The sequence below is a fragment of the Rhipicephalus microplus genome, chromosome 7 (assembly GCF_043290135.1).
Source record: "Rhipicephalus microplus isolate Deutch F79 chromosome 7, USDA_Rmic, whole genome shotgun sequence".
Taxonomy (NCBI): Eukaryota; Metazoa; Arthropoda; class Arachnida; order Ixodida; family Ixodidae; genus Rhipicephalus; species Rhipicephalus microplus.
The window spans coordinates 100,877,498-100,888,649 of NC_134706.1; positions in this window are offsets into that span (position 1 = coordinate 100,877,498).

Below are 11,152 nucleotides of genomic sequence, written 5' to 3' on the forward strand. Positions count from 1 at the left end.
GAAAGAGCGTTTTTTTATTTTGTGTGTGTGTGGATTGGAAGAGGCGAGGGAAGGTTGCAATGGCTTATTTCTTCTCGATTTTGTACTTTCATGCCGTCTGTCGAGCGTGCGTCACGCGACAACGGAGAGGAATGCTGTGTGTGCGCCCCAAATTCAAAGCTTAGTTTGGATGAACACTTTCCCAAAGCAGGGTCACACTAGCAGATTGTCCAGAATGGCAAGGGCTTCAGACATGAATGTTATAAAAGTAGTTATTCCCAGACCATGGCTAACTGTCGTATTAATCGGGGCAGGGGCTTCCTGCAGTGGCAAAAATAACAGCTGTGGCTTCTGCAACAGAGACACTTGTCCGCTAGATGATCAGAGTTACTTCCGGGTACAATTATAAAAGTTATAAACTACGAGAATAAAGCAGTATAGGAAAGAAAACAATAAAATATTCATTTAATCCTAACAGTTTCGGCTGGTGGACCAGCCTTCTTCGGAGGATCTAAGTGAAATGGTACAAGTTCCCATAGCAGAGGGTCACTGTCACAGTTTGAAGACCCTCCAAAATGATCAAAAAAAAAAAACGAGACAAACGGGCGAACAAGGTAGCAACAGACAACAAGAAGCAGAAGAAGGAGAGGAACTAGAAAGGAGCGACGGAGAGCCGCCGGAAACGAGCGGGTAAGTCTGGCATTGTTACTGGGTATAGGTAAGACGCTCCGCCAGCGGAGGCGACCAAGAAAAACGGAAAAGTGTGAAACATGTTGCCGCTTACTCGCATCTCACACATGGATCGAGTTTAAGTTCACGTGGTTCGGCGGCTGGCTCGCGGCATCAGGCCACACACACACACACACACACACACACACACACACACACACACACACACACACACACACACACACACACACACACACACACACACACACACACACACACACACACACACACACACACACACACACACACACACACACACACACACACACACACACACACACACACACACACACACACACACACACACACACACACACACACACACACACACACACACACACACACACACACACACACACACACACACACACACACACACACACACACACACACACACACACACACACACACACACACACACACACACACACACACACACACACACACACACACACACACACACACACACACACACACACACACACACACACACACACACACACACACACACACACACACACACACACACACACACACACACACACACACACACACACACACACACACACACACACACACACACACACACACACACACACACACACACACACACACACACACACACACACACACACACACACACACACACACACACACACACACACACACACACACACACACACACACACACACACACACACACACACACACACACACACACACACACACACACACAAGAAGCATACAACCCACTCCAGCTTTTGGAAAATAATGGCAACGTTCGAAAGCTAATGTGCCCCCTCCCCCTCCCTCCACTTGCCCTCTCTTGCAGAAAACTGTACAACCAGTCATACTGAAAATAAATGAATGAGTATTCTTGTAAAGGATGAACAAACAAAAACGTAAACTGAACTAAGCGTATTATGTCCCCAGGAGCCCATGGATACTCAGATGATTTTTGTTTCCCCCCAAGCTAATTACCTTATTAAATTTATTTGTCAAGTTTTTAAATTATTGGCTGAAAACCCGGAATATGCCCATTTAGCTGTAGAGCACTTTCAGAAACCAACGACTAAATTGTTTTCTGTACGATATACGAGTCACGCTGTTATTATATTATCACGTTGTTATTAGTCGCGCGTTGTAAAAAAGGCTCGAGGAAGCTGAAAATCTGCGTGACGGACAGCGAGCATGCTTTTTGTCTGCTTTTCCACAAAGCGGAAGCAATAACTTCAGAACCCGTATCGCGCAGGAAACAATTGAGTCGGTGGTTTCTGCAAAGGCTCTGCAGCTCAGAGGTCATATTTTCGGGGTTGAGCGAATAATTAGAATTTTTGGTATATATTTCTTCATCTTAGGTGGAAATAAAAAAATATTCTGAGTATCAACAGGCTAGTGCCAGTAAAATACGTTTGGTTCAATTCCCCTCTGAAGTGGCTTTCAATTTCTAATCTTCGCTCAAGTTCCGGCACAGCCTATATATATATATATATATATATATATATATATATATATATATATATATATAAATAAAGTGCTACTATAAATCCGTTTTTGTTACCATCGAATACCGGTAAGTTTTTCGTGCACAAAAAGCAACGCACGTATCTCCCGTATCTTCAAACTTTCTTTGAAAGGTCTTTTCGAAGTAGCCATTCTATCTTTATGGCTAAGTTGGCTATATGGCAACGAAACAGATCACAGGGTTTTAGAGATAAAACAATAAAAGCTATGCCCGGAACGCACGTTGTTATTTTTTTTAGAAAATCTGCTTTATACGGTATATTAGGTTGTTATTGTGGTGAGATGATTCCCTCTACAAATAATAAATCTATTAGGTTGTAAATACGATTGTGGGATGCCATGACAATCGAATCACGCATTCCAACATAAAACATAACTGTTCATTAGCGTAGTAGCAGTGGCGTGGCTATCATGCCGACGTTGTGCTGGAACGGTCAGAGTAACCATTATAACGTCCGGGCTTAGCAGCTTGAGTTAATAGCCACCAGTGGTGACGTAAGCCTCCGGTGGGGCTCCTGTCGCTCTTTCCTTATCGCAGGTGTGTTGCAGCAAGTGGCCGTGTCCCGCTGGGCTAGATATTGACCAGATGAAAGCTGCGCAGTGGTGGCCACACGAACCCCCGAGGAGTGCAGCGCTCACAGGGTCTGTAGAAATATGAATGGCGTATACCAGACATCTAGAGCATGTCGAAGAAAAGAGCGGGCTGCGACGTCGGTGGCTGTGGATAGATGCCTCTGGAAGGAGTGGCGCTGCCCGGTTCGTTCGCAGCGAAGTTTGCGGGCTCTAGCCGGTCAATCGAGACGCTGACGACGTTCCCGTTCATACGCAGAGAGAAGTTCTTGTCGTCTCGATGGACGACTAGGTAGAGTCTGTTGTAGGGTGGCTAGAAAGGATGGTGTGGTATGGTAAATGATTGTCAACACTGAGTATGCCTTGATGCTTTGCTGTTGTGTGGTCTTTGGCTGGCCTGGTGGGGTATGTACTGTTGTCGCGTCGAGAGGCGACACCCCCGGAGGAGGTTGTATAGTGTCAAAAAGTGCGAGCCAATGAAAATATGGTTTTGGTCCTGTCAGTACACATAAATGGTAAGATTTGTCGGCTTTGTATATCAATAAACGTCAGGTCGAAGTCTATTACTGCGTAAAAATTATTTTAATAGAATACGTAAGCTGGAGTAGTAAAACTTGAATAACTAAAATCAGAGTTAATTCTTTAAAAATGTAGTGAGTAGACATAGGGCGATTGTTTGGTAGAGACTTTGAGAACGCAAACATGCAAACATATGAAAAAGTCATTTTGGTTGTATATGGGGTATTTGAGATATTATTCTAAAAGTATACTTGACTTTTTGCGAGGCGTGGTGCTTTCAGGAAAAGAAAAAGAGGGGCGAAACAAGCTGATGGTACTAGAAAAGAGGAATGCAAAAAAAAAAAAGATGAGTTGCTTGGCAGAACGAGTCGTGCAGCGCTCGGTGTTTCTGTGAAAGGGGTCAGGGAAGATAGTAAATTTATTCCTCTATATGACAGCCCGACTCCACACTCTAAGAATAAGATGGAATTGTAGTGAAAGAAAGGAGAAGGTGCCCTTTCAAAAAAAACAAAAAACAAGCCGTATTTTTTGTGTTGATGATGGGAGAGATTACTGTCCTTGCTGCTGCATTTTTTTTCTTTTCAGTCGTGCTTCCATGGCTGTTGCTGCAGTTTTTTTTGTTTTTTTGCGCAAGACGGGAGTGTGAACAGCGCTGAGACGTAGTTTCGACCTCGACAATGCACAGATGCTGGCCTGTGAGCAGAAGATAAAAAAAGAAAATTTTTTTCAAGAGGAGGCACAGGCACATCGTGACGCTTCCACGCGCATCACCTTCTGTGGCCTCAGAACGTGTGCACGCCGGACCTTTAAGTTGAGTAAACTGGTCGTCCTTTCCTTATTCGCGTGAAAATCCAGTTGGCTTAGGTTGTTTAATGTTCTGCCGTTTATTGCTTATTCATTTTGTTACATTTTACCGAACTTTTATTTATTTTAGGACTTGAAGCTGGTCGTCTTGAAATACATGCTCATACAATACCTACTTCGAAAAATCCTCACTACGACGGGTATCAAAACAAAGCGGGCAGTGCAAATTAAAAAAAATAAACGCCAACTTACTTTCAAAACTATTTTTCAAACAAGATAAAGCTAAGCTTTGCTTAAAGAAAGGTGTGTTTTTGTGATGTTACGGCACCTTCACGATGGATTACATCGGATGTGCTTCTTGATATAGAACGCTCATAATGACTTTGTGTGTGTGTGCAGGGGGGGGGGGGGGGGGTCAGTTTCGGAACTTGTTTCTTCTCATGGACTCACAGACCGTATAGGATTTATTGACCGTCCGTTGCTTCAGTGTTCTCAGTTTCCTTGCCTCTCGCATAGTTTGCAGTTCTCATGTATAAGTATTTTGCCCCTAAATTATGCGGGATGCAATCAGCTCAACCCTTGCGTCTTCAATAAATCTGACGGATGGTACTTTGGGGATGGTGAAGAATTGTTCTCGGTGGTCGCGCTTTGTTCGTTTGTCGTGCATCGTTTTGCAGCATTATGGGCTTCATTTTGAAGTGCTGTGCTTCAAGCTTGACTGCTGTTAATTTCATGGCATCTGTCTTACTGTATTCGGTTTTCGTGGTCTTTTGAATATTTGTATGTTCCTGTCTTTATTTATTTAAATAGCTTTTCCTAAATGCTGGGCAATTGTCCAGAACTGGCAGCTCATTTTCAATAAATCCAATAATGAGCACTCAGGTGTTTTCTTGAATTTCCTTTGCTCGAGCTCTGTGGAAAAGAATGCGCTGTAATTCTGCAGTGCTTGCAAAAAAATTGGGACGTCCTTCATATAACCAATGCGTGAAACAATCAGCATACAATAAACAAAAGCGGAGCACACACTTTAAAAAATACTGGTCTACCTCACTGAAACTCTGTACGAACGAAGTAAGTACATTCGTAAAACACTCTGGAGGTACCACACAAAAGCTCCGGATAACTGGAGTGAAAAACCCCCCAAAAATGTTCAGTAGGTTCCACGTAATCAGTCAGGTAAACCGGAGGCTAATGCCAGTAAAAAGCACTTTGGCGGCGCAACTCAATTTCTACGGGCAGCCGGAGTAAATTATCTGTCAAAAAAACTCGAGGTGCGCCACGCAATTCCTTCGGCGAGCCGGGGCAAAAGTTTTGCTCGGGATGTCCGAAGCGAAAATCGCTCCAAATAGGGAAGAAGCTGGAGGACAGTGTTTTACTCTGACCTCGGAGTAACTTTTTATACAGTGTAGTCACGTGTTTCTTCTTTTGCGAAAACCAGTACTTTGAATGTGCGATAGCACACAGGAGAACGCACTGTCTTCTGAGGCTGATGGCACCAAGACAATACCTACTACGCTTTCCCACTGAGTAAATGATTATATAAATTGTTGTATAAAGTCGTTGAATATTATTTCTGTCAAATCCACGTGCTCACACACAGCGCTTCACGCATACAATTCACCGCAATCCGCATGGTCACTTGAATTAGAAGACATCAGCAACACCTCTACCATGTACAGTGCGTACAAATGAATTCGCTTACATAAATAAATTGCCACCTTGCATCCTAGAGGGTGCAGGACAATATCAAGAGGCGGTGGATGCCCCCAGAAGCTGTAGAAAATTTGTTCTGTACATTTTTGAGTTTGCTTGACCCACGCTAACTGCGTGACCACTATCTGCGACTGCCATCAATATGAATTGGAGGAAAGCTGTGACAGCCATTCATTTAATTGCTTTTCGACTAGTGTTTTCTGAATAGGGTTGTCAGCATCCGTAGCACATTAGCGAGTCACTTTTGTTCGGGGGTCAGCCGTGGTTACGTTTTGATTCTAGACGTAGACCAGTTCTGGGTAGTATCGAGATTCTTTTGAGTGTCCGTGGTTCTGAAAAACGAACGTGTTTGTCAATAGTAAAATAAGTGGACGATTCATCGGTTATTAATCACATTCGCACTCACGATTCGCAGATAAATCAACCGAAGCGGCACAACGAAAACGCGAAGATCGCATGAACGCGCTGCCCGAACCAAGCAAAACAAAACAAGTGAAGCCATTGCCAAGTAACAAGGCGTCACCGCTAGATGGCACCACGTGTAGACCAAGATGACAACACTCAAACTGCCGACGTCATCGGCGTTCGCTCATCGTCCCTCAGCGTCTGAGGAGTGGCCTATAGGCGCTGGCTTAACACGTCAATTACCCTCGATGTCGCATGGCCGGCAGCTGCCCTTGACCCTTTGGACACTTTTTGCGCTAAAAATAGAATAACTTCAACGTACGAACGCCCTTCATACTTTGAATAAAAAAAATGCTTACTATGCAATCGAATGAATGCGACATCTCGAGTTTGAAACTTAGTGTCACTTCAGTCACCGCAGCGGTCTCACTCCGACAGCACGAACACACTGTTCTTGCCACTTTTCAGACTGACGCGACGGCTGTTGTCCTGGTTTTGTAACGTGTATATCATTGAAAAGTTTGACTTTTGCGATTTGAAAATGTTTCTAATAAAATCAAATCAACTGCTACCGTTCGGGGATGACAGGGCAAGAATAAGCGTCATTTACGTGGTTTGGACTGACTGTGCCTCACAGGTGGCCATTTTCTGAAGAAGCTGCTACAGTGACAGCACTGTTCCTTGCACAGAGCATTCAGAACATATTTATCTATTTCTTCAACGCTGTAAATTTATATAGGGATTCTAAGTCATTCTCGCTTATCTTTTGAAAATAGCGAAATTTAGTTATTTTACGTGTAGGCTGGCCCTTAACTATTCGCTAGAGCAAGTTCGTATTCGGGACGTGCATAGAAAACTATATTCTCTATCTGTGTGTTTATTTCAGTTTTTTTAAACACAATAGTTTTGTCATTCATATTGATCAAATTCGGCAAATTTTGCAATACGAGGACCCAACTGTGCACATTTTGAAGGAAAGATAGCGAAGTTGGCGGCTTATTTGGCACACAGATAAACTAGTGGCCATGATCTATTTCCTAAACGTAGCGTTTTGAGTAAGCTAGCAGAAAGGCAAAAAGGAGCTTGTGAATTGTTCGAATTAATCATGCCCCAAACGGCAACAATACCTCAATTATCTTCGAACTGTGCTCAAATTTCAGCTTTTAGAGCTTACTTAACAGTGATTCCCGTCTTCTGATACAGATATACACACGAATAATATACAAATGCTGCTTAACCATTGAGAAATCTACCTTAGTTTCACCACTACAACAAAAATGTTTGTCTAACGCCATCTAGAGAAAGAAAACAAAAGCACCGCATCAAAAAAGCTCTCTCTATTCCCGAGGGTGTCGTGTATAAACATTTTACCTCAGGGTATAAATTTTTCTAACTTCAAATCATGTACTCTTTAGTACCTATCAAACAAGCCTTCAACCTCTTGCTCCTTGAACCCTTCTTTTTTCTTTCCTACACTCACAGGGAAAGCGAGATACCAGGTGTGCAATTCTTTTAAATGAAAGAGTGGGGGTCCTCAGGTGTAAAAGAAACCGTATTTCAGGAGTGTCCCTTGTCTCTGCGCGCGTTTCAATAAGAGAGGACAAAAAACGACAGACAAAAAAAAGCATAAACGCCAACAGTGCATGTGGATGTAAGCGATGCGAGTAGAAGTGCGTGGGTGAAGTGTGTTTTGAATATCACCCTCAATTAAATTTTTTTATTTTGAAAATGTGTAGTTTTCAGGAAGTGTGGTTGGCTGGGCAAGCTTGATGGTGTGAATCACAAAACTTACAATTGGCGTCTCTGTGGTCGCTATATTCAGGTACTTCCTAGCTGAGATGCAGCGTGAAAACTTGCTCAACGGCGTAGAGCAAAAAACGGTGATATCTCAGTAGTGTCAGTGCGCCTTCCACTTTTATTTTGTTCCTTGACGTGGCTGGGAACACAAGGAAACGGGCATAGCACAAAAAAATGCAAGTGGTGTACGACCCTGTCATCCCTTTTACTGGCTCTCTGAAATGCGATAAAAAGTTATTGTGGCCGCCTTCTTCAGGTGCCGAGCTCAGGGAACCTGTCTATGACGTCACGTGCAATAAACAGCATAAACTCAAGACGAGCAGACAGTTATCGTTAGTGGTCTGGTAGACAGTGGTCGCTATCCAAATGCAAGCGTGATTTATTTATAAAGACTGCTGTTCAATCAATGATATTTATTCATGTATTTATTTGATACCGCCGGCTTCTATGCGAAGTTGTAGGCAGGACAATATCTCAACTGAACGGTAGCCAGTATTGAATGAGGCAGGAGTGAGTGACAACGGAGAATTATTTACGCCTGTACACCGAAGGATATCTTATGGTTTGATTGAAACGTGGCTTCCCCGGGAGAGTTTGTCAGCCAGCCGCACATTCCACCACTGAGTCATGCAGAGCAGCTGTCCAGTGAGGCACGAGTGGTTCACAGCCTGCTCACCAAAAATAACCTTGAGTGGTTTGCAGCGCCATTGTTACTCGCGTTGAAAGCCGAGCGCCGCAGGGGACATGGAAAAGTGAGCATGGAAGGGGAGATACAAATGTTGTTGAAGGGGAGAGAGAAAAAAAGCCCCTGCTGAATGCCTCATTTCTCCGAATCCTGACAGCATGCTTCCCCTTCCTGGTTGCGCCCGCAAAGGCTCAGGTGTTTGATCGACGAAGGGTTCTCCTTCTATTGCTTTAAGGACGGCGCGTGTCGTTTTCGGCGTTACTGGCAAGATGGCGACAGTGGAAACGCCACCTTAAACAACAGCTGGTCAAATAGGCGGCAAAGCAGACAGCCTACTTGCTTCTTGCAATAAATAAGTATTCGAGCACAATCTATCTATATTTATTGGTATTTTGGTATTTTTCAGCTTTTTGAAAAAGCATCTATGAAAAACCCATCTAGGTCAAAAATATCTATCTTAGTATAAGTGTTTTAGGCTTCGAGATAAGTATTTTGATGATTGTTTTCCTGAATGCTCGTCGATGTGTCTCTCGACAGCGCTTGAAGAGACCTACAACCGGGTTTTCTTTTTTTTTAACCAGTTTCTTCCCGACGCGCCCCAAAGCTTACCCTTAGTAGGGCTTGTAGCGGCAACAGGTAATAAGAAAAGCATGTAGCCAATTTTTAGGCAGTATATGTTGCTCTGTAAGGCTCTGGACATGAATGAGACCTTTCATCCAGCAACGCTGTGTATTGATTTATATGTGGGGTTTAAAGTCTAAAAACCACCATATGTTAATGAGAGACGCCGTAGTGGAGGGCTCCGAAAATTTCGACAACGTGGGGTTCTCTAACGTGCACCAAAATCTGACCACACGGGCCTACAGAATTTCCGCCTTCATCGGAAACGCAGCTGCCGAAGCCCGAATTCAATCCCTCGACCTACGGGTCAGCAGCCGAGTACATTAGCCACTAAAACACTATGGCGGGGCAAACGCTGAGAATTTATAGCGATTCTGGTAGCCTTTCTGGCGACTAGTGCACGCTGTCGTCTTCCTTCTTTCGCTTGAGTTCCTGTAGGTATGCCTAATCACGTTTACTTTAAGCTTTGCAACTATTTTTGAAGAGAACAAGCTGTTAGAATAAGACAGTGTGGATCTGTACAGCTTCTTTGTATTGTACCACGTTGCGTATGCCTGCGCCTAGGTTGTTGCACCTGTATCGGTGATGGCTTGGCCCGTAGTCGTCACCCTTTACACACTCGAGCCAAGCGAATTCACCGAGAACGTCATTGAGCATATGCGCGGCCATGCCGAGTAGCAGTACAGGTACAGTACAGGTACAGGGGCTAGAAAGGTTTTCCTGGTGTCGCGAACACGCACTTTCTGCTTCGGTGGCGGAGAAACCAGATTCTAGGCACCGCGCGGCGGCACTGTCCGTTGCTGGTGCGTTGGCGAGCGGAGGTTGACGCCGGGGGGGGGGGGGGGGGGGCAACTGGCGTGGCAGCGCAACAGCTTCATTGTCTCAGATATACTGTACCCTACATATAGTTTAGCAGTATATTTGAATGCTCAGTGTTGTCTCCGAGACCGGTCAACAAGGGAGGTAGTCAAAATTCTATTTTTGCGGACCCTATGAAAAGTCCCCTACAGGTCCTCGTATGCAGGTGTTAGCTAACCAACGTATTTTTCGCTGTGCACGTAATTGTGGGTGCCTTGACCCAACTTTTTCCTCAAAATGTAGTTATAAATGCCGAGCCTTTCTTTGAATTGCTCAAACTACGAACAAACGCGCTTTGAGTGTTTCTATTTATTATATATATTCGGCTACGTAAATCCGAGTTCTTTATTTGTCTTCTTATTACCCAGTATAAATGAAAAAAAAATATCGAATCAGTACGTGAGTGTATGACGAACTCCAGTTGCAGGTGACAAAGTGTACAACAAGATAATCTTGTCGTGTGCGTCATGGAATGATTTCCCTCAGTCACGTTTGGCACATGTATACTTGCAAACCCCGTCGGGCCATTGAATGCTAGATACGTGTGCCACACGCACACTGAAAGGATAACATCGCATGCCTGTTTCTCGGCAAGTTTTTATAGAGGCGAATAATGAAAATTACGTGCATATACATCCGCAGTGACCTATCGCAGATAACAATGCAATAAGTGTTACGCATACTCTTTATTGACAATATTCTTAAGTGTTGCATGCCTTTCAGGTACCGTAGCGTGAAGTACACTCGTTGAAACTTGCGTATGTGGTTTAGCGTGTGTAGCCATGGTGATAATCACGCGCTCGCCTTTAGACGCCAGTGAATTCCATGTCCCTCATGATCCCTAAATTTGATTAAACACTCAAATCAAAAGCTTATATATAAATCTCGTATTGCTTTGCTAAGAACACAAAGTTGTGCGCCGCATGAACTTGATTACCTCTTTGTGCG